Source organism: Crinia signifera, chromosome 1, assembly GCF_055691185.1.
Source record: "Crinia signifera chromosome 1, ASM5569118v1, whole genome shotgun sequence".
NCBI classification, from domain to species: Eukaryota; Metazoa; Chordata; class Amphibia; order Anura; family Myobatrachidae; genus Crinia; species Crinia signifera.
In genome coordinates, this window is record NC_139217.1 from 305,388,877 (window position 1) to 305,410,528 (window position 21,652).

Genomic DNA, 21,652 nt, shown 5'->3' on the forward strand with positions numbered 1-21,652 from the left:
ATGTTCACATCCTCTGTTGATTCAATAACTCTACTCAGTTTTGTGTCATCAGCAAAGATGGATACATCGCTGAGAATCCCCATCCCGATATCGTTAATATAAATGTTAAACAAGATGGGCCCCAGTACCGAACCCTGTGGCACTCCACTTAGTACTGGTATCATAGTTGATACTGCACTGTTCACAACCACTCTTTGCTCTCTATTACACAGCCAGTTCCCTACCCATCTACAGATATTTGCACCTAGTCCCAGGTCCACCATTTTATTTATCAACCTCTTGTGTGGTACTGTATCAAAAGCTTTTGCAAAATCAAGGAAGACCACATCTACTGCGTTTCCATTATCAAGGTTTTTGCTGACATCCTCATAGAAGCCCAGTAAATTTGTCTGGCAGGAACGATTTTTCACAAACCCATGTTGGTTAATACTAAGTAAACTATGAAGGTCTAAGTATTCCAGGATACCATCCCTTAAAATTCCTTCAAATATTTTACCCACTATTGATGTTAAACTCAAAGGCCTGTAATTTGCAGGGTCATCCGTTTTACCTTTTTTAAATATTGGCACTACCTCTGCTATTCTCCAGTCTTTTGGTACCATACCTGTTGATAGTGAATTTTCAAAAATGCAATATAGAGGGGTCGCTAGTTCCTCCCTTAACTCCATTAGTACCCTAGGATGTATACCATCTGGCCCTGGTGATTTGTTAGTTTTTATTTTGCTGAGCCTCAAAATTATATCCTCGGTCGAGAGATCCATATTGAGGTCCGGTTTGTTTGTCCCAGTTGAGGTATCTGTGCTTTTTTTGAGTAATTGTATTTACTGAAAACTGATTTTTCAGTATACCAACAACCTCTTATTATATATTATAATGTAATGATAGCATAGTGCATTTGCACCCTCTCTCTCTGTGTAACCAATTTTATTCTCAGCAGATGGCACCTTTCATTACTGAGGGTGTGCAATTTAAAGCCAATTCCCCCTACCATATATCTGTGTAGCAATACACACCTGAGGTTTGAGAATGCCTCACTCTAGATTAGCACCCCTCCCCCACCACCCTCTATGTTTTTAAGCAGGGAACCAGCATGGACTGCACTGAGACAGAGGCAAAATACCAAGTAAGTCCTATTTATTTGTGCATAGTGTCAGAAAATTTGGGGTTGGCATCTGGGTGTGGGGGCCCCGGGCTGCTCTGGCTGGACTGTCTCAGGGCATCACAACTTAAATACACAGTCACTTTTTATATCCTGTATGTCTATTATTTATGTATGCACTTTTTATTTCACATACTCTCTACCTTCAAACATATAGTAGGGACCTCCATACTTATAATTTCACCACTTTACTACCCCTATTCTTTATTGTGATGCCCTGGGGGGGTCCTTAGCTGGATCGTGTTTCGGGGTTCCCTGCGTCCCAGGTGGTGACCCCAGAGTGTTAGGGACCTGCTCGACAAGAGGTGACCTGGACGATTGGTGGGCAGGCCAATATCACTGGCCAATGATATACCAACAACCTCTTATTATATATTATAATGTAATGATAGCATAGTGCATTTGCACCCTCTCTCTCTGTGTAATATATAAATATGCTAAACCAATCAAAGAAAGTAAAACACTGTGTAGGAAATATAAAAGTCTGCGGAATGCGGGAATTGGCGCAATTCCGCTGAGTCTGCCCAATGTTTTGTAATGTGATCATTAACAACCAAAATCCTTTGCCATTTAAATAATTACTGCTTTACATTAATGAGACTGGATTGAATAGGACTGATATCGGCATCTTGCAGGTTATTACATTTTACTTACAAGTTTTTTTTTTTATTTAAAGAATTTACTGTTACATGCTGATGTGTCTATTGAAACTATATAAATGTAACCCTCTGAGTACCACATCTCTGTGAGAGATGTTCAAATGACAGCGTTGCTCACATTTGTTATATAAATTCAAATAAAAAATGTGCAAAAAAAAAAAATCATATTTCCTTTTGTAAGCTAAACATGACAGGTCATTACGCTGAATACAAATGTTTGCTTGGCAATTTTCACACCTATTTTGACAAGTTCACTTGGCACTAAAGGGGTTAAAGACAAAATAAATTTCATGGGTCTTAATCAATCAATCAATCATTTACTTTTCAGTGTAGATCTCAATCATCTATTTATCAATTAGCAAAACCCCACTAATACCGGGGACTGCTGGGACGGATTCCCGTTCTCACTGCAATGCAAATTCCCGGGTGAAGTTCTACCTGGTAATTTGCCTTTTATCACAGGTTTTTATGCAGTGAGAACGGGTCAACCCGTGTCTGCATATCCGGATCTCAAACACAGGTAAAAAAAAGGGTTTTACCAGTGTATGAGATCCGGGTATGGGACCCGTTCACACTGCAAAAAAACCTGTGTTAAAAGGCAAATTTCCTGTTCAACATGCTAGACCTGAGAATTTGCCTGCATTGAGAACGGGGTATAAATGGTTGGTTTCTCCTCACTGGAGGCCTAACCTTGCTAGTGGGGAGTTGCAATGGCCATTGAGCCATACTTCTCCAAAGATAATGTAACCAAAAAAATAAAACAAATTGTGGTTTTGGGGACTGCACTGTCCAGTATTACTTAGCAAGGGGTATCTGTAATATCTCATGTGTTCTGCTATAATAGAACAGATAGAGAAATCATATAGCAACTGCTGTTTCCACATGATTTTTGTGAATGGCAGTTGTGATAAATAGATTTCTTTTATTCACTGAAACTAAAAAAAACTGGCTTATTTTAAGTTTATTTATTTGGATATCTAAATCAGTATATATACAGTCATTTACAGCACCATGCAAAATATACCCCTACCATTTCCTACCACAATAAGCAGTGCTTCTCATTTACTAATAAAAAATGCATTGTGGCTGATACAGAGCGAGTACTACAGCATTATTGCATATGTAAAATGACATATTTGTATGCATCTGACTTGGCTCCTTACAACTGGAAAGACAGAATATGTAGAGAAAACATGTTCTTATGTATCACGTGTAGGCAACTCATGCATACTGTACCAGCAGAAACATACATCTGTTCACTTGGTACAGGGCTGGTCCGTATACTGTACATGCTCATGGCGATGATTTGTGATACAGTAAGCCAGGTGTATATATTGCTGATCTAGAGGATTACGCATCTTAACATACATGTTTGACTTTGCATACGTGTAGAAATACATAATATCTGCAAGCATGTAATTTATACCTATTGTGTGTTCATCCCTGCATCATTATATTTATGCTCATATTATGTATCAACAAATTATTGTGTAATACTGTAGAAATGGGTAATTTTGTATTCCCCTTATAGGTTTATCACTTTTTTGGTGGGTAACAGGGTTAGGAGTAAGACCTCAAAGCACCCTAACAGAACAGGTTTTCAGGATACCCATTGCTAGGCAGATATATTTCAATCAAATTGACTGAGAGAGCTCTGCAATCAGGTCTATGCTGCTCAGAGTGAAATCAAGACTGTGAATGGTTTAGCACAGCTTGCATTAGCTGGATTCGTGATCAGCTGCAAATCCATTTGCACCCATTTATAAAGCTCACCATCGAATGATTTTTCCAGTGTATGCAGTCTGTGCGTAGCCAAGGACTTACTAGGCGGTTGCAATAGACACACTCAGATAGGGACCAGAGCTTATGTCACACACCTTCCCCTCACACATCTGGGATCGCCTGTGTTTTCTCTGATACTCCCAGAAAACGTCCGGTTACCTTACCACCCCCAAATACTTTATGTAAATCAATTTGCGTATGGCCAGCGAAAAAAAATGTGCAAAATTTAATCACAGGACAGACTCGGGCATGCGCTATGATACGTACACATGCGCAGTATATTCATAATCGCCCGGCCTGCAAATTAATAGCCATTCGATCAGGCCAAGGGGACGGGCGGATAGTGACAGGGAGGCGGCGGGGACCTCTGTCAGAAGGGGATGCGCGAGCGCCTCGTGCACGCGCATCCCCTTCCGGGGGGCTGGTGGTTGTCGAAACAAGAGGAGCTCTATAAGTACCTGGTCCCCTGGTGGTACCCCGATGGTCCCTCGATGTCCATGGTGTCCCCTGGCGTCCACAGCAGCCTTCAGGATTCTCTTCAGCCCAATTTCCGATCCCAGGGGTGCATTGCGCGGGCATACCTCCCAACATGACCCTCTCCAGGAGGGACAGAATGCTCTAGGCCTGGACTTCCCTCTTAATTTATGATTTGCCATCACCTGTAGTGAAACCGGTGCGCCGGTGACATCACTGGTGAGCCCGTGCATTCACGCATTGCACCCCTGGGATAGGAGATGCCACTGAAGATGAAGGTAAGTATGGAAAAAGGGCATGGGAGAAAAAAAACTGAAATATTCTTAAAAACCACAGTTTTTGGATTATTTCAGTTTTTGGAATACACAGATAAGCGAGACCCGACCTGTAATACATTTTTATGACACCTTTTGTGCGCTGTTATTTACTAACATATCATATAAATGTAAGTATTTTTTAAAGGTTTTACTAAATTATTAGTTTGTAAGACAAATTAAATATTTAGTAAGTAAGTTTTATTTATATAGCGCGCTTTCTCCAACAGGACTCAAGCTGCTTTTAATTAAGGACATTGCCAAAGTAAAGCAACAGTATGTAGCAACAATACCGTATGGTTTGCATTTGTCGGGTTACGAAATATATGCGTGTTTGTCACAGACTTGTAACATATAAAAAATACAGATGCATGTGTAAAAAAAAATATTTAATGCATTGAAAGAAATTAGAAATTAAAAGAATAAATATTAATTGGAAAGCAGCCGTGTAGCTATAATACACATGCTAAATGAAAAGCGTGCATTTATTCATTAGACTCATGCAATACACTGTAACATTTAGTGGGTTGGCAATTTGCAATATTTTTAGATTGTTTTAATTATTACTATGTCCATTGTACTAGCACACTGTACACGGAACAGAACAGCACATTCAATTTTGTGAGGAGTCTAGGGAATAAAAATCATCTTTTTCCTTTTGCTTCCAAATGCACAACAGTTTGAAAATATTTTTCAAATTAATCCATTTTAAGAAAAGTTAATGTTTATTATCTAAATTTGGAACTAAAATGTACATGCGCATCATAGTCTATGGTCTAATTATTGTGAAACATAATGAGATCAAGAATGTAAACTCATTTTGGTCCTACGAAAGAAACAGTAATATGGAATAAATGTTTTTAATACATAACAGGGCTGTCTAAAAGAAATTGTGAAAAATTAACGGAGAAGATCTACTAATTATTTCCAACATTTAAACATTTAACTTTAAATTCATTTTTATATTACTTTTTCAATATCGCACAAAATAGATTATGTAATTTAAAAAAAATATTTTGTATAAAAGCAGTCTTACACAATTTAAAATAGTCATATATTTCCAAAAATTGTTAAGTGACAAAAAACAATCAAGGTTGGTGCACATTGTACAAAAATAAACAAACCATTACATGTGCTTCACTACATGATTTTGAGACAGTAAATCATGTGGGTGCCATAATGACATATATAATAATAATAGTGCAAATATTCTATATAAATATACACATTCCGATAAATGCGTAGTAGAACTTACTTTGGACATATGGCAATCAGGTGACTTTGTTCATCTGGAAAGATCTCGCTGTTACATGTTTTTCATACTCTGTCAGGGGTGGATTCTCATGATCCACTTGAAAAAGGAGCAATTTATTCAGCAAAGCAGGAGTAGCCAGCATTAGTGGTGGCACGTACCATTCATCCTGTTAACCATGAAATATGTATTGTCATCTTGACATGTTGAGTATTTCTCTTCTTCCATCACCTTCATGTCAATCCAATGCCTTTCTTTTGCAAATTAAGTTGAAAAAATAGTTACCTAGGCAATAGAGGAAGTCACTAGTAATCATTCTGTTACTAAGAAAATGAATTGAAACTTTTAAGACAAGATGCTTTTGATGAAGGAAACCCCACTCACTATTTGTTTTAGACAATTAGTAAACTAGATCTTACTGGAATTCATCTAATAAGGGGGGAAAGACACAGACAATGGTCCTTCAGGGTGCTTGAAAACTAATATTCTAAATGTTGTTACTCAAATTGATAGCACAGCACGTATTTAAATACAAAAAAAACAGAAACAAATCAATGTTGAAGAAGAAGCACTTATTATGAAAACCTTCTTTAACTTCTTTTTATTTACTGACGGATGGGAGCTGTGAGGAGATGCAGTGCAGCAGTTGCACATAGTTAGTCATTTAGGTCCTCTCTACCTGCTGAGCTCTGATTGGCCTAGCTAGTTTAAAAAGACAGTCAGGCTAGCTATCTGTTCTGGTTATAGATTATGATGCTGTGTAAACTGCTGGTCCATGTAGCAGGCTCCTGCAATTTCTAACTTGCCTGTGTATACTCTGGCTAATTGCCTGTATCTCGCTCATTTTAGCTACACCAATTGCCCTGCCTGTAATCTTACCTTGTCCCTGCCCCGGTACTCGAGTGGCCTCCTGTTGTATTCAATCTTCTGTGTCAGCAAGTTGACTATCAGCTCTATGTCTACCTCAGTACACCTCAGAATATGCTGCAGCCTCATTGTACCAATCCAACCCCTATGTCTGGCTCCTGTGCTCACTCAGCGAGCCACAGAGCCTGAAGCGTGGCGAGCGCAGCGAGATCCGCATAAAATGAGCCCAAAGCGTAGCAAGCACAGCACGCTCCACGGGTGTGTGTTCATATTACTTGTGGTGTATTCCGCATACACTCGTCACACTTTGGGCTTGTTTTACCTGTCCACACGTGGGTCTCGCCATGCTTTGGGCTTGGTGGCTTGCTGCGCTTGCCACACTTTATAAAATCAAGTCTGCGGCAATGTGGATAGTGGGGGTATGATTAGGTCAGGAGGACGTGTACAGCGTGCGTTTGCCGTGCTTTGGGCTGACGTGGATAGTGAGGGTTTGAAATGGAGGCATTTACCAAATGTGTCCTTTATTGTGCATGAGACGCACTTGCGCCCAGACCCCCCCTTTGTGCACGAGATGCACACACGACCGAACCCTTAACCCTGACCAAGTCCCTGAAGCGGACATGGGCAGGGTTGCCGTACCTAGCCGCAAGAACTACTGAGACGCACAAGCGTATGAGACGCTCGTGCATCTCAAGCAGATTATTTTATTTATTATTTTATTACCAGTTTTTTATATAGCGCACACATGTTCCACAGCGCTTTACAAATGAATATTTGAACATTCACATCAGTCCCTGCTCCAGTGGAGCTTACAATTTATATTCCCTACTACATGTACATGCACACACGGACATTCTAGGGTTAATTTGTTGGGAGCCAATTAGCCTACCAGTATATTTTTGGATTGTGGGAGGAAACCAGAGTACCCGGGGTAAACTAACGCAAGTTCGGGGAGAATATACAAACTCCGCACAGTTAGAGCCATGTTGGAAATTGAACCCATGACCTCAGCGCTTTGAGGCAGTAATGCTAACCAGCACAGGGGATCTGTCGGTTACGGCGCTGTGTGAGAGGCACTCACTAGGCTTGCCAGGGACTCTGAGGACAGAGCTGCAGCTCACAGAGACAGTATAATGACTACGCTGCCTGATGGGGACACTACGCTGACTACACAGGGCTGCCTGACAGGGACACTACGCTGACTATGCAGGGCTGCCGCGGGGACACTACCTGACTATGCTAGGCTGCCATTGGGCTACACTGACAGCGTAGCATAAGGTGCCGCCGTGAAACTACACAAGTACCAATATATTTGCATACAGCCGAGAGAAACAAGTCTATAGCTTTTAAAAAAGTCCACAGCCAGTATTTTAATACCTGATTGAGAGAGGTGTGCCTGAAGCTTAGGTGTGCCCTCATTAGAGCTTTACAATGATAGGTGAATACACCTTTAAAACCAGGAAAGCCATTCTGATTCCCATATCTTATGATAAAACTGTCAGATATATAGGATGGAGAAACGCGTTAACTCTTGGAATTTGAACCTGCCCTTGCCTCCAAGTACAGTCCCCCTGGCTATCTAACCTCAAGTTGGACTGTGTTTGGTTCCCTCCTCCTGGACCTATACAATTCCCTGACTGCAAAAAGGGAGACCTGCAGTGATCCAACTACACTGTCTGTTGGCTAGGAGATTGGAGGAAAGCAGACTGGCTTCTGGGGGAGAGCAGGTCTCTCCCAGCGTCGGCACTCAATACAACAGTGCCATGTTGGTTTAAAGTGATTGACGGCTGCTACTTTGGCTGTGCCGCCTCCTCTTCCCCCCCCCCCCCCCCCCCCACTGAGATATACATCCATTTCAGTGAGCCAGCCTCTGTGTCCATCAGACAGAGTGGCACAGGACCTTTTCTCCAGCAGCATCCCCTTTTCGGCTGAGTGTACCACAGCTTATTGTGTTTGTCTACCAACCAACAATATATTTTCAAATTTCACCTATTCATTTATATAAATCAGCAGCTCCCCACAACTGTACTGGACATACCATTAACCATAGGATTGGATAAGAGCATTAAGGATATGTTCACACCATAATTCATTGTTGTCATCTGAACTCTAGTTTAATTGTGGACTTTGTTCATCAGATATACAGGGAGATCCATACTTGTATGAGTCAAGGGTAGGGTATGTCTAATTGATTTTAAATTAATATATAATGTATGTAAATTGCTGTTGCTTTATACTAAAATATCAATGTAAAGTATATGAAGTATATTAAATATAAATTTTTAAACAATTTCATTTTATATAAAAAATTGAGATCAACACAGTGCGCTCTCTCAATGTTTTTTATTACTGTGTGGGCATAATATGTAAGGGGCACTGCTAATGTGGGCTTAATGTGTAAGGGATACCGCTACTATGCCACAGCCACCAAATGGTCGACATGGTGTTTTTCACAGTTTTTTGAGCCGACATGCTCCTTTTAAAACCTTGTAACAGGATTGTAAAAGGATAAGGATTGCTCATTCCTTTCGTAATGACCTGAACATTTTTTCTAGCAACTATAAAAATGTTACAGACTTAATACTAAAATAAGAGTAAAACTAACTGGCTGATTAATACATTACAGTTTAGTCTTGTCTAACCTTCCAACACACCGAAAGGGGATCTGACAGGTAATTGAGAAGTAAAATATTGTCTGCTTGGATTATTATTGCTTTTTTTTAGTCTAATGAGGCCAGCTTATCCAGCCACTGTAGAAAGGAAATGAAGCGATGGCATTAACCAGGGTAAAGGAGGTGCCGGGTGACAAACTAAAGTGTGACCTGATTGAGTTCTAACCATTACAGACATCAACCAAAGAGAATCAAAAATGGATAGAAGGGGGAGAAATGCTGACAAACTGTAGCTGAAATTCAGAGCAAGCAAGGGAAAATGATATCCATAAAGGTATCAGTCATCTCATGATGACTTGCAGAAACCTTCAGCTAAATGATTAATGATAAGTTAAAGATTAGCCAAACGGATTGTGCCACTATGGTTAATTTCCAGGCTATTCACAAATAAGATCAATGTTCCTGTTATCATTGTACTGTAGAGATCTGTGTAGATGCCAAAAAGTAGAAAATGATTGCATTATTTTCTGGTTTGGCACATATGTACACAAAATAAGTTGAACAAATTGTGAGCCATAAACAGCCATCCAAAAACATGTGACTTATATTAATTTACCATCACAAAGTTAAATATTTGGAAGGCTGTTTGACTACAATAAGTAATGCCAAAATCTGAAGCATCTAGAGCACTGAGGGAAATGTGCCAACATAGTTTAACACAACCATGTGTTTCAGCAAGGACTTCTCTTGGTTAACCCAACCTGCTTGTATTTGTATTGCAGTTACAGAGATAAATAACTTAGGCCCTTATTCTGATCTGTGCGGCCGGAGCCGCATACGTTGCTCCGGCTGCACAAACCAATCCCCGCCTACAAGACGGATCGCCACGGCCGTCCATACGCGGACGGCTGGCGATCCGCATGAAAATGGTGGGGCGTACGCCTCCACCATGGTGGGAGCTGCCCCCTGCATTCGATGGTCGACGACCATCGAAGGCAGGGCCGCACGCTCCACCCGCTCACGCAAGCTTAGACCACACGTGTGAAAGCTTGTATGGGGGTGGAGAGCTGACATCCGGCGATGTCAGCTTTCCGCCCCCATCACTGGCGTCATAGCCTCATTACCATGCATACGCCCGCGTTTGCATGGGAACGCCCATGAAACGCGGGGCGTATGCATAGGGAAATGAGGCTATTAAGCCCCTCACGCCCCTATACGCCCCCTTTGCGGCGTATAAAATTTTTGTGCGGCGATTTCGCCTGCACATGCGCAGAGTGACCTCTGCGCATGTGCAGAGTGAAAACATCGGCGGTACGGCCGCACGCGGGCCGTACCGCCGAGATCAGAATAAGGGCCTTACTGTGGTATATATAATTTCTGGGACCTACAGATAATGTCTTTTACACTAATTTGGACCCGTGAGTAATATATGCAGCAATATACACCCCCTTTTGCCCACTCTACACTGATGAGGTGACAGAAGGGGATGCGGTCATGATGGTCGACAGTCATTATGTCGACACCATTAAGTCGACATAGGAAAGGTCGACATGGTTCTAGGTCGAAAGGTAATTTGTTCGACAGGTCGTTAGTTAAACAGTGTCTAGGCCGACAGTCAAAAGGTCGACATGGGGTTTTTCACTGTTTTCTGAGCCGACATCTGCCGACAGGCGGTATTTCATGCCCTACCATGCACTAGTTCATGGTGGGAGAATAAAACCGTGCCTGGTGCATTGCGAGCGCAGCGAGCGATGCGAGAGGATGCGGTGCACTTTAAACTGTGTCCATGTCGACTGTGTTGACATCTAGGTAAGAAAACTGTGAAAAACCCCATGTCGACCTTTTGACTGTCGAATTAGACATTGTCGAACTAATGACCTTTCGAACTAACGATCTGTCAAACTAATGACCTTTCGACCTAGAACCATGTCAACCTAGACCAATTTCTATCTTTTCCGATGTCGACCTAATGGTGTCAACCTAATGACTGTCGACCATCATGCTGTAAACCAGATTATCCCAACCCGACAGAAGTAGGGCTGACTTAACAGCACTAAAGGCCCAGACAGTATAGAAAATTGGGGGAAGAACCCATACCCCCCCCAACAGACAAGAGAGCACAAACACAATATTACAAAGCACCGTCCCCTCATGGCATATGACTGTCAATATAAAAAGATTACATTAGAATTGTGTCATTTTAGCTCTAGAAAGGCCTGCAAATAGTGGAATTTGCCATGAAGATTACACAATTTAATAATATTTAGTTCATGAATTGATCAGTGCATTTAAGCCTGCAGCCCATTTCCAAGGGACCCTATTTCACTGCAAATCCTAGGGAATATGAAAGTTTGTGGACAGATGGACAGTGTATTAAATAGCATGGAGATTATGTTGAAAAAATAATGTACAGTATTTGTCTTTTCTGAAAACTGATTAAAATAAATTCTGCAGACAGAAGGTGGCTCATTTTTGGTTAGATGATTGATCCTATACAACTATGGCAATGGGTTTCATTGAAACACCTGAATTCAAAGATTAACATGTGTGGTCAAATACTTTTGTCCATATAGTGTGTTTCACACAGGAAAATTCTGCCTTCTTCCTAGCCAATTTAAAAAAATCATAACATACCCCTCCCGATGTCCTGTCTGCCAGGAATGTAACTCCTTCAGACAATAGAGTCAGCATTCAAACAGGAATTTAGTAGAGTAGTATGTTGCGCATACAGCAGCTCGGATAGTATGTATTCCTACAGGTCAGTCAATAAAACCATCACCATACACCACACAAAACAAAAGTGGAACACAACTTAACAGGCGCTTGGAGTCTTGAAAACACCACGATTCCTCCCGTGTGTGGGATCAAAAAAAGAAAGAAAATAGCATATGATGGCATATAGAGAGAGAGAGAGAGAGAGAGAGAGAGAGAACAGACCCTTGTTTTGCGCCACAGGAATGTAAATTATGGTGTGGAGGCTACCTTGCTTACAAGATCCCCTGTTGGATGGGGGATCGAGAAAATATGGAGTGCGGTTGTAAGATGGCTTCCCTTGTGTTTTATCTCTACAATTAGACCAATGAAGCCTTAAAATGTTTTTTCAAAGCATATCAAATAAAGTCCATAAATTTCAGAAGTTTATTAAAAAGTGTCTTATTTCAAACAGTTATAGTGGTTACTCCAGATTGTAATGAGGTTCATTGAAAAATGTCACAAATTTAGACAATAGCAAAACGAGATTATCAACGCGTTTCGACCCTTACTGGGACTTCATCAGAGGTTTGCTAAAGGTTAACAACATATAAAAACATATATTAAAAATTATTTACTTTACAAGAATTGTAAATTTTATGACAAAATTGAGACATATTCGCAACAGACTTCATATTTACATGCAGATACAGTGACTGGCTTGGCTTATATTTCATGATTTATTAACATGATGAAAAAAGACTTAGGGAGTGGAGGTGGGAACAGATGAACAGAAACATATATATATATATATATATATATATAATAGCTGCTGGGGGGGGGGGCGGCACTCGGAAATAACGACAGGAGACGGGCAGCTTGAGTGACCGACGTTTCAAAAGCCCTTGGGCTTTTTTTATCAAGGTGCTGTAACCTTACAGCACCTTGATAAAAAAAGCCCAAGGGCTTTTGAAACGTCGGTCACTCAAGCTGCCCATCTCCTGTCGTTATTTTCGAGTGACGCCCCCCCCCCCCCCCCCCCCCCTCCACAGCAGCTATTGCATACAGAGCGTCCCTGCACGCTCATACCTAGGAGGGCACCGGAGTTCAAGATACAGCCACCTTCAGCGGCGACAACGCGGAGTGCCACCAAAGTCTCCCCTTATATATATATATATATATATATATATATATATATATATATATATATATTACACACCATTTGTTTTTCTTTTTTTTAAGAGAGGCACCAAATGCCAACTTGCCTCTGGGCAACTGGGATGAATAGTGTTCCTATACTTTAAGATGGCCCTGGACAGCAGAAAAACTAAGCAAGGTTTCCCTTGCTGGTGCTCATGAAACTTGCTGGCTGTGACAGTTAGTGGATACAGTAAATAGAAGGGCAGTATGTAGCAAGCCAAGCCCCATGTATGTGATGTGATGTGTTGCAATAGAGGGTCATCTCCGGTGGCTTATTGGCCTGGAATGACCCTGGGGAAGACCTTAATTTCATAAATGAGGTTTCAAATGATTTTGTCATCTTTTGCATATCATAAGCATTGGAGTTGTAGAAACAAGTCAGCATAGATAACACAAATCATGTGCACAAATAGACAATAAGCATTTATGTGCTGATACTAACTACAGTAATTTCAATTAAGCCTCAATGTACTGTGTAAAAATGTCTAAATATGTCTAAATATGAAATAGGGTTTACAATGACTGAAATTTAAATGGTTACACACTTTTTTTAACCATTCATTTATTTGACCTATTTGATGTTTAGGGGGAAATTTACTAATATGAAAAACCTAGTTTTTCGTATTAGTATTTTCCCTACGACTGCATACGTTTCAGTCGTATGCAAAGTCGTGTTCCGGAGGGTCATTTACAAAGCAGTCATATACGACTGCTTTGTAACCCACCGATGTCGTAGTAATTCGTATTAGTGGCCGTATATACGGCTGCTAATACGAATTATTTGTAGGCAGTCTGCACGGATCAGTCAGATCCGTGCAGGCTGCAATGTGTAAAAAATAAATAAATAAATTAATTTAAAAAAAAACGGCGTGGGGTCCCCCCCACAGCCGAAACCAGCACCAGGCTGACAGAGCCTGGAGCCGGTAATTAAAAATCAGGGAACCCGACAAATAGGGGTTCCCTGATTTTTAACAACCAGCCCCAGGCTCCTGCTCTGGGGCTGGTTCCCAAAATACGTGGGACAAAATGAGTAGGGGTCCCCCGTATTTTAAGAACCAGCCCCAGGCAAAACCAGCCAGCAGGGTAATGCCACAGCCGGGGGGAGACTTTTTATACAAGTCCCCCCGGCCAAAGCATTCATCCCTGTGACCAGTCAGCCTGGCCAGGGGCCCTGGGGGATTGGGAACCCCCCCAATAAAGGGGTCCCCCCCCTCCAGGACTTACCTGACCAAGCTGAAGCCTGGTGCTGTCCTCGATGCCCCTGGGCGGTGGGCATCGAGCTGATTATGGTGTAAAAAAATAGAACAAACTATTGTTTTTTACTGTGGCACTACAAGTGCCAGCAAGCCTCCCCAGCAAGCTGGGACTTGGAGAACCACAAGTCCCAGCCTGCTGGGCATTAAAGGGCCCGCTGGGTCTTGTAGTGCCACAGTAAAAAAAATAGTTAAATAAAACACACTGACACCCATTTTAAATAAAAGTTTAATACACACATTACATACATACTGATACTTACCTTTCTTGATCCCGTAGGTAGCCCTGGTCCTGATGTCCTGTGTCGTCCTCCAGGTCCATGTCGGCTGTCTGCGTCGTCCTCCAGTTCCATGTCGACGGTCCGTGTCGTCCTCCAGGTCCATGGCGGTGTCCGGGTCCGAAGAAATCCATGTTGGAGCTGTGGAAGGAAATCCTACTCACCTGGTCCTGCGCTGAAGAAGTCTATCAGCCGCCTAGCAGGCCAATCAGGAGCCGACTTTCTCGGCTCCTGATTGGCCTGCTAGGCGGCCAATAGAATTCGGTCTGAGGAGAGGCGCCGAATATGAAACATCTCAGCATCTCTCCTCAGCGTGATGCGGAGACAGCGGGGACCGGCGACAGCTTCAACATTACCTGGATTACGTCGGATCAAGAGAAGACTTCTTCAGCGCAGGACCAGGTGAGTAGGATTTCCTTCCACAGCTCCAACATGGATTTCTTCGGACCCGGACACCGCCATGGACCTGGAGGACGACACGGACCGTCGACATGGACCTGGAGGACGACGCAGACAGCCGACATGGACCTGGAGGACGACACAGGACATCAGGACCAGGGCTACCTACGGGATCAAGAAAGGTAAGTATCAGTATGTATGTAATGTGTGTATTAAACTTTTATTTAAAATGGGTGTCAGTGTGTTTTATTTAACTATTTTTTTACTGTGGCACTACAAGACCCAGCGGGCCCTTTAATGCCCAGCAGGCTGGGACTTGTGGTTCTCCAAGTCCCAGCTTGCTTGGGAGGCTTGCTGGCACTTGTAGTGCCACAGTAAAAAACAATAGTTTGTTCTATTTTTTTTACACCATAATCAGCTCGATGCCCACCGCCCAGGGGCATCGAGGACAGCACCAGGCTTCAGCCTGGTCAGGTAAGTCCTGGAGGGGGGGACCCCTTTATTGGGGGGGTCCCCACTCCCCCAGGGCCCCTGGCCAGGCTGACTGGTCACAGGGATGAATGCTTTGGCCGGGGGGGACTTGTATAAAAAGTCTCCCCCCGGCTGTGGCATTACCCTGCTGGCTGGTTTTGCCTGGGGCTGGTTCTTAAAATACGGGGGACCCCTACTCATTTTGTCCCCCGTATTTTGGGAACCAGCCCCAGAGCAGGAGCCTGGGGCTGGTTGTTAAAAATCGGGGAACCCCTATTTGTCGGGTTCCCTGATTTTTAATTACCGGCTCCAGGCTCCGTCAGCCTGGTGCTGGTTACGGCTGTGGGGGGGACCCCACGCTGTTTTTTTTTTATATTTAATTTTTTTTCTATTTTTTTACACTGAAGCCTGCACGGATCTGACTGATCCGTGCAGGCTTAAAGCAAATACGACAGGAAAATAGTGTTCTATTTTCCTGTCGTATTTGCGTGGGTGTTTTACACCACTAAGCAGCCGTATTATCCATACGGCTGCTTAGTAAATCAGAAACCACCATTCTTTTGAATGGTGATTTCTGTTGTATCCTATCGATGGTGTAGGACATTCGTATTTGTAACTACAAATACGAATGTCCCATCTTTAGGACTACGAATTGTTGTATTTTTGGGATTGTAAATCCCGAAAATACAAATTCGTAAAAAAAAGGTGTATTTCTGCCTACGAATACACCTTTTTTCTACGAATCCATTTTGGTAAATGTCCCCCTTATTTTCAATTACGCAACTTGCAGTTTATAGAGTGCAAAGGGCAGATTTTGTTATTTCATAAATTTACTTGCAACACTTTTTTTTAAATATAAGTTGACACTGAGAAAATGAAACACCAACTGTCAGAATATCAGATACATTAGTGTCCTGTTGTTTTAGTAGCTGTTAGAAGTGAGCAAGTTTGAGCTTTGAGAGGACGTGTGAGGAAATCAAGTAAAGAGTGAAGCCATTTATCGGGACCTTTAACCTTTGAAGACAACCATCAGATATTGGTTCAATGAATTCAAGTGGGGTTGTACATCCATCCTCGATGAAGAGTGTCCAGGTCACCCAAATGAGGTAAATTTGGATAAAATGGTCAACAAAATCCATGATATCGTACTAGCAGACTGGAAAATGAAGATCCAAGAGATTGTTGAGGCATCTCATTTGAACGTGCACAATATCCTACATGAACATCTGGGCATGATAATGCTCTCAAGAAGATGGGCGCCACATTTGCTCGCTGTGGACAACAAGTAAAATAGAATGACAACTTCAAAGCAGTGTTTGGACCTGTTTAAGCGCAATCTGAAGGAGTTTCTGCACCGTTATGTGACTGTTGAAACCTGGATCCATCACTACACACCAGAAATGAAAGAACAGTTAAAACAGTCTACTTCACCCAGGGAATGTGCCTCAAAGAAGGCGAAGACGGTTCCATCGGCCAGAAATGTCATGGCCCCCATTTTCTGTAATTCGAAAGGCATAACCTTCACTGACTATTTTGAAAATAGAAGAACGATCACAGGGCAGTATTATGCTGAATTATTGGGCATATTTGACAACTCATTGAAGAGAAAATGGCCCCACTTAGCGAAGAAAAAAGTGGTGTTCCACCAAGACAATGCGCCGGCACACTTGTCTCACATCGCCACAGGGAAATTGGTGGAATTGCGCTTTGAATTGCTGCCACATCCACCATATTCCACCATTCTCCAGATTTGGCTTCCTGCAACTTCTTTCTGTTTCCAAACATGAAAAATGGCTCAGCGGAAAGAGATTTGTATCAAATGAGGAGTATCATTGGGGACTATGTGCAAAAATAAATAAAAATGTTTAGCCTAACAAGGAATACGTATGCTTTTTTTTTTTTGAAAATATATTTATTCAGGTTTGCATTTGTCACACATGAATGACTTTTACATCAGATTGAACTGTCATGCATAGATAATGTATATAGTTGTATGTGTTGATAGTATTTACATTTAAGGCAAGTATCATTACAAACAGTCATTTTGCATCTTGTAGGGTCTGGTTTTCCCAGTCTTGCATCAGGTAGTTGGACTCGTGCAACCATCAATTTTATATTATATAAACTTGTGATGTATAAATATAACATAAGAATTCTCAGAACGGCGATAAATGGGAGGGGGGGGGAAGGATAGGAGGGGGGGGGGTACATTGCGATGACAATTTTAGTTAAATGTTGTGCCTCTTAGTTATTCGGAGGTCAAAGAAAAGAGTATTCTGCTAGGTTATACATTGAAATTATCTATGTGTGTTTCAAAAAGGTTGCATATTTTATTTTTCAAATTGGGGTCACGACTGCATATGAATGGGCCCCAAATTTTATAGAAGCGGGAGATCGGAGCATCAAAGTGTCTTAGTGTGTCATATCTATCATAGTACATATATTTCAACATCAAAGCTTCAACTTCGTTTATGTTGGGTATATGGTGGGAGATCCACGAGTTTAATATCACCTTTTTCGCAATAGTGACGGTAAGTGTTAAAATCGGGATCAGGTGTTCTGATCCAGGTGGGAGTGGCCAAGCTTCGAAGTTAGCAAACAGTAATGGGAGAGGGTCTAAACATACCTTTAGTTTGAAGTTGCAGTTGATGTAGTAAACAAGCTTGAACCAGAATTTTCTTATATGCCTGCAGGTCCAGAAGTTGTGTATGAAGGAGGCCGTATGGAACCGACATTTTGGACACATACCTGTTTCCTCCTCTACAAAGAAACTTCTACGGTGTTGTGATATGTATGCCCTATGGAGTACCTTGATGTGTACTTCCTGTAATATGGAGGACTTGAGGGTGCGCAGAGTATTGTGATGGTATTTGTGGTGCGAGTTGTTGTCAGTCAATAAAGGAAAGTCATTCATCCATCTAGATGTGATTTGTTTCCAGTTCTTTTCTGCTGGGAGGGTAGCAAGTAGCTTATAGATATGTTTGGTTTTGAAAGATGCTGAGTGTAAGGAGGCTATGTGTTTCATTAATACTAGTGTGGCTGGTGTGTATGGGATGAGTGGGGGTAGTGAGTTTGCAAAGTGTCGTATCTGGAAGAGTGGGAATAAGCTGTTGTTGGGCAAGTTAAATCTGGATTGGAGTTCTGCAGTCGAGTATAATTTTCCTCCTGGGTCGAAGACCTGGGAGACAATCTTTAGTCCTTTGTTGCGAAGTCTAAGGAGAATGGAACTATCAATTCCAGGAGTAAACATTGGGTTTCCCCATATTGGTAACCATGGGGAGACTTCGGGGTCGCGACCCAGGTCTTTTGAGGCAGACCACCATGCCGTGTGTGTGTCAGCGAATAGTCTGTTGTGTAGAATGTGAGGCGGGATGTGTTTTCGGGGTGTATGCAAGAGGGCTCCTGGGGAGTATGGGGTAAACATTGCGCAGTCTATCTCATATTCTGAATAGTTACTGAGCTCAGCTAGCCAGCCCAAAGTGAAGCGGCACAGCAAGGCTTTAGAGTATTGTTTCAAATCTGGGATGCCCAGTCCCCCTAGGGGCTTGGGTAGCTGAAGTTTAGTCAGTGCAATTTTGGATTTTTTTGAGTTCCAGAGGAATTTTACGATGTGAGAGTTTAGGAGTTGAATGTCTTTGTTGGAAATACGTAGCGGAAGCATTTGTATCATATACAGCAGTCTGGGTAACAGCATAGATTTTATGACCTCGGCTCTACCTAGTAAAGATAGCGGGAGATCTTTCCATGTTTCCATAGATTTAAATATAGAGGAGAGTAGGGGGTCATAATTAGATGAGTATACTTTGGACATTTTTGTTGGGATCTGGATGCCTAGATATTTGATCTGTACATGTTGGAATTTGATCTTTTGGAGGTCCGGTCTGTCTGGGAAGAGAGGTGGGGGGCCTTTTAGGGTCATTAATTCTGATTTGTTCATATTAATTTTGTATCCTGAAAAGGAGCTGAATTGGTCAATTATTTTGAAGGCTTCTGGGAGGGAGTGTTCAGGTGCGGTAAGGAAGAGCAGCATATCATCTGCAAATAAAGAGACCCTAAGGTCTACTTTTCCTATCTGAATGCCTTGGAAAGTAGGGGATTGGCGTAGAGCTATGGCCAGGGGTTAGAGGGCTAGGGCAAATAATAAGGGCGAGAGGGGGCATCCCTGTCTGGTTCCTCGAAGTATGGGGAAAGGTTCTGATAGAGTACCGTTACATTGAATTCTGGATGCTGAACCAGCGTAGAGCGTGTTTAAAAGATTGATAAATGTTTCTGGGAAGGAAAATTTTCGCAATACTGAGTATAGGTGGTCCCAGTGGACCATGTCGAACGCCTTCTCTGCGTCTAGGGAGAGTATCGCCAGCGGGGCGCCCGACATGGCCAACTGGGATTGATGTAGTACTGAGAGGACTCTGCGGATGTTAGTGACTGGGTTTCTCCCCATGACAAAGCCCGTCTGATCTCCATGTATAAGTGTTGGGAGTAAGATCTTCAGTCTCTCTGCCACTATCTTCGTTAATATCTTATAGTCTATGTCCAATAGGGATATTGGATGGTATGAGCCTGGGTCTGCTAAGTCGCGTCCAGGTTTTGGGATCACTTTGATTGTGGCTGCATTGAAGAACGGAGGGGCCATGTCACTGTGGAGTATGGAGTTATAAGTCGCTGCAAGTGTAGGGGCTATATGGGGGGACAAAAGCTTATAATAATCTGATGTTAGGCCATCTGGGCCAGGCGCTTTCCCCGGTTTCAACCCTGCTATGGCGGTTTGGACCTCCACTAGGGTAAAGTCCTTGGTAAGGGAATTGGCTGAATCCGGGGGAAGGTGGGGAGTGGTGATGTTTTCCCAGAAGGCATTAGCTTGGGTGTTGTCTGATGTGGGTGCTGAATATAGGGACTTATAATAACCGTTTAAGGTTTCGGCTATTAGGGCATTAGATTTTGTTATTGTGCCATCGGGGCGCTTTAAGGGGTGGATGGTGGTTGGGGCATGGTGGCCCTTGAGGAGATTAGACATCAATTTGCTGGTTTTGTTACCGAATTTATAGAATTTTGCGTTGGCTGCAAAGGTGTAGCAAGCCTCCGATTTAGTAAAGAGGCCTTCAAAGGTAGTTTTGGCAGTCCAGTATTCTGTTCTATTCTGTGGGGTAGGGGATTGCTTATAATTTGTAAAGGCAGTAGTCAGGTTAGCTTGGGCCTGGGAGAATTCGTTAGCTGTGGATTTTCTCTGGTAGGAGGTGTGTGAGATTATCCTCCCTCTTATTGTGGCCTTAGAGGCCTGCCAAAAGAGTGGTGGGTTGGTTAGGGCCGTGTCACTATTATTTAAGGCATATTCTTCCCATGCTTTTGTGACGGTGGTGCGCAGAGACTCTGAAGTGGCTAGGGAGGACGGGCATCTCCATGAGATGAAGGAGCTTCTCTCCTGGGCGATTGTGAGGGAGATTTTTTATTACTGCATGATCTGAGATCATTATCGGTTCGATTGTTGCTGAAGTGATCTTGGGGAGTAAAGTGGTGGATGTTAATATGTAGTCTATTCTGGACATTTTTCCAGTGGCTGCTGATATACATGTAAAGTCTCGTCCTGTGGGGTTAAAAAGGCGCCAGATATCAAGTAGGTGTAGTTTTTGAGCCATCGCTGGGATGCCTAATTTAGGTAGGGGTCTGGAATGATGTGATTGTTTATCTAGGATGGGATGGGATATTAAATTTAAGTCTCCACAGAGGATTATGGGTTGGTGTAGGTAGGGTGTAAGTAGTTTAATTATCTCAAGAATGAAAGGTTTTGAGTAGGTATTTGGGGCGTATACGTTGAGTATGAGGTATTGGGTTTGTGCTATTGTGATGCGGCATAGTGTATATCTGCCTGCAGTGTCTGTATGTAATGTTTCAGCAGCCATTGGCGTCTGCCTCTTACCTAGGTTCACGACCCCTCGGGCCTTTGAGTTATAGGAGGCTGAGGATAGGACTTGCCATTGCAGGATCTGTAATTTTGCTGTTTCTGATGGGGTGAGATGGGTTTCCTGCAGGCATACGATATCCAACTGAAGCTTGTTCAAATACATCAAGATGCGCTTTCTTTTTTGGGGGGAGTTAATGCCCCCCACATTCCAACTACCGATAGCTATGGAAGACATCATAAAATAGAATTGGCATTAGAATGTGGTACAGTTCTTGGAGCAGAGAGTGGTTGGGGAGAGAAGAAACATTGTTAATGTGATTAGTCATCGCAAGAGTGGGGTAG

At 42.5% G+C, this 21,652-nt stretch overlaps 1 long non-coding RNA gene across 1 annotated transcript in view; it reads right to left on the minus strand.

Annotated features, from left to right (window-relative positions):
• Positions 1 to 6,125, minus strand: part of LOC146028996 (uncharacterized) — a 45,294-nt gene extending 39,169 nt beyond the window's left edge. The window contains exon 1 of the long non-coding RNA XR_014455295.1: positions 5,644 to 6,125. This is a non-coding gene — a long non-coding RNA (uncharacterized LOC146028996). The remainder of the gene's footprint in view (positions 1 to 5,643) is intronic.
• Between the last annotated feature and the right edge of the window lie 15,527 nt (positions 6,126 to 21,652).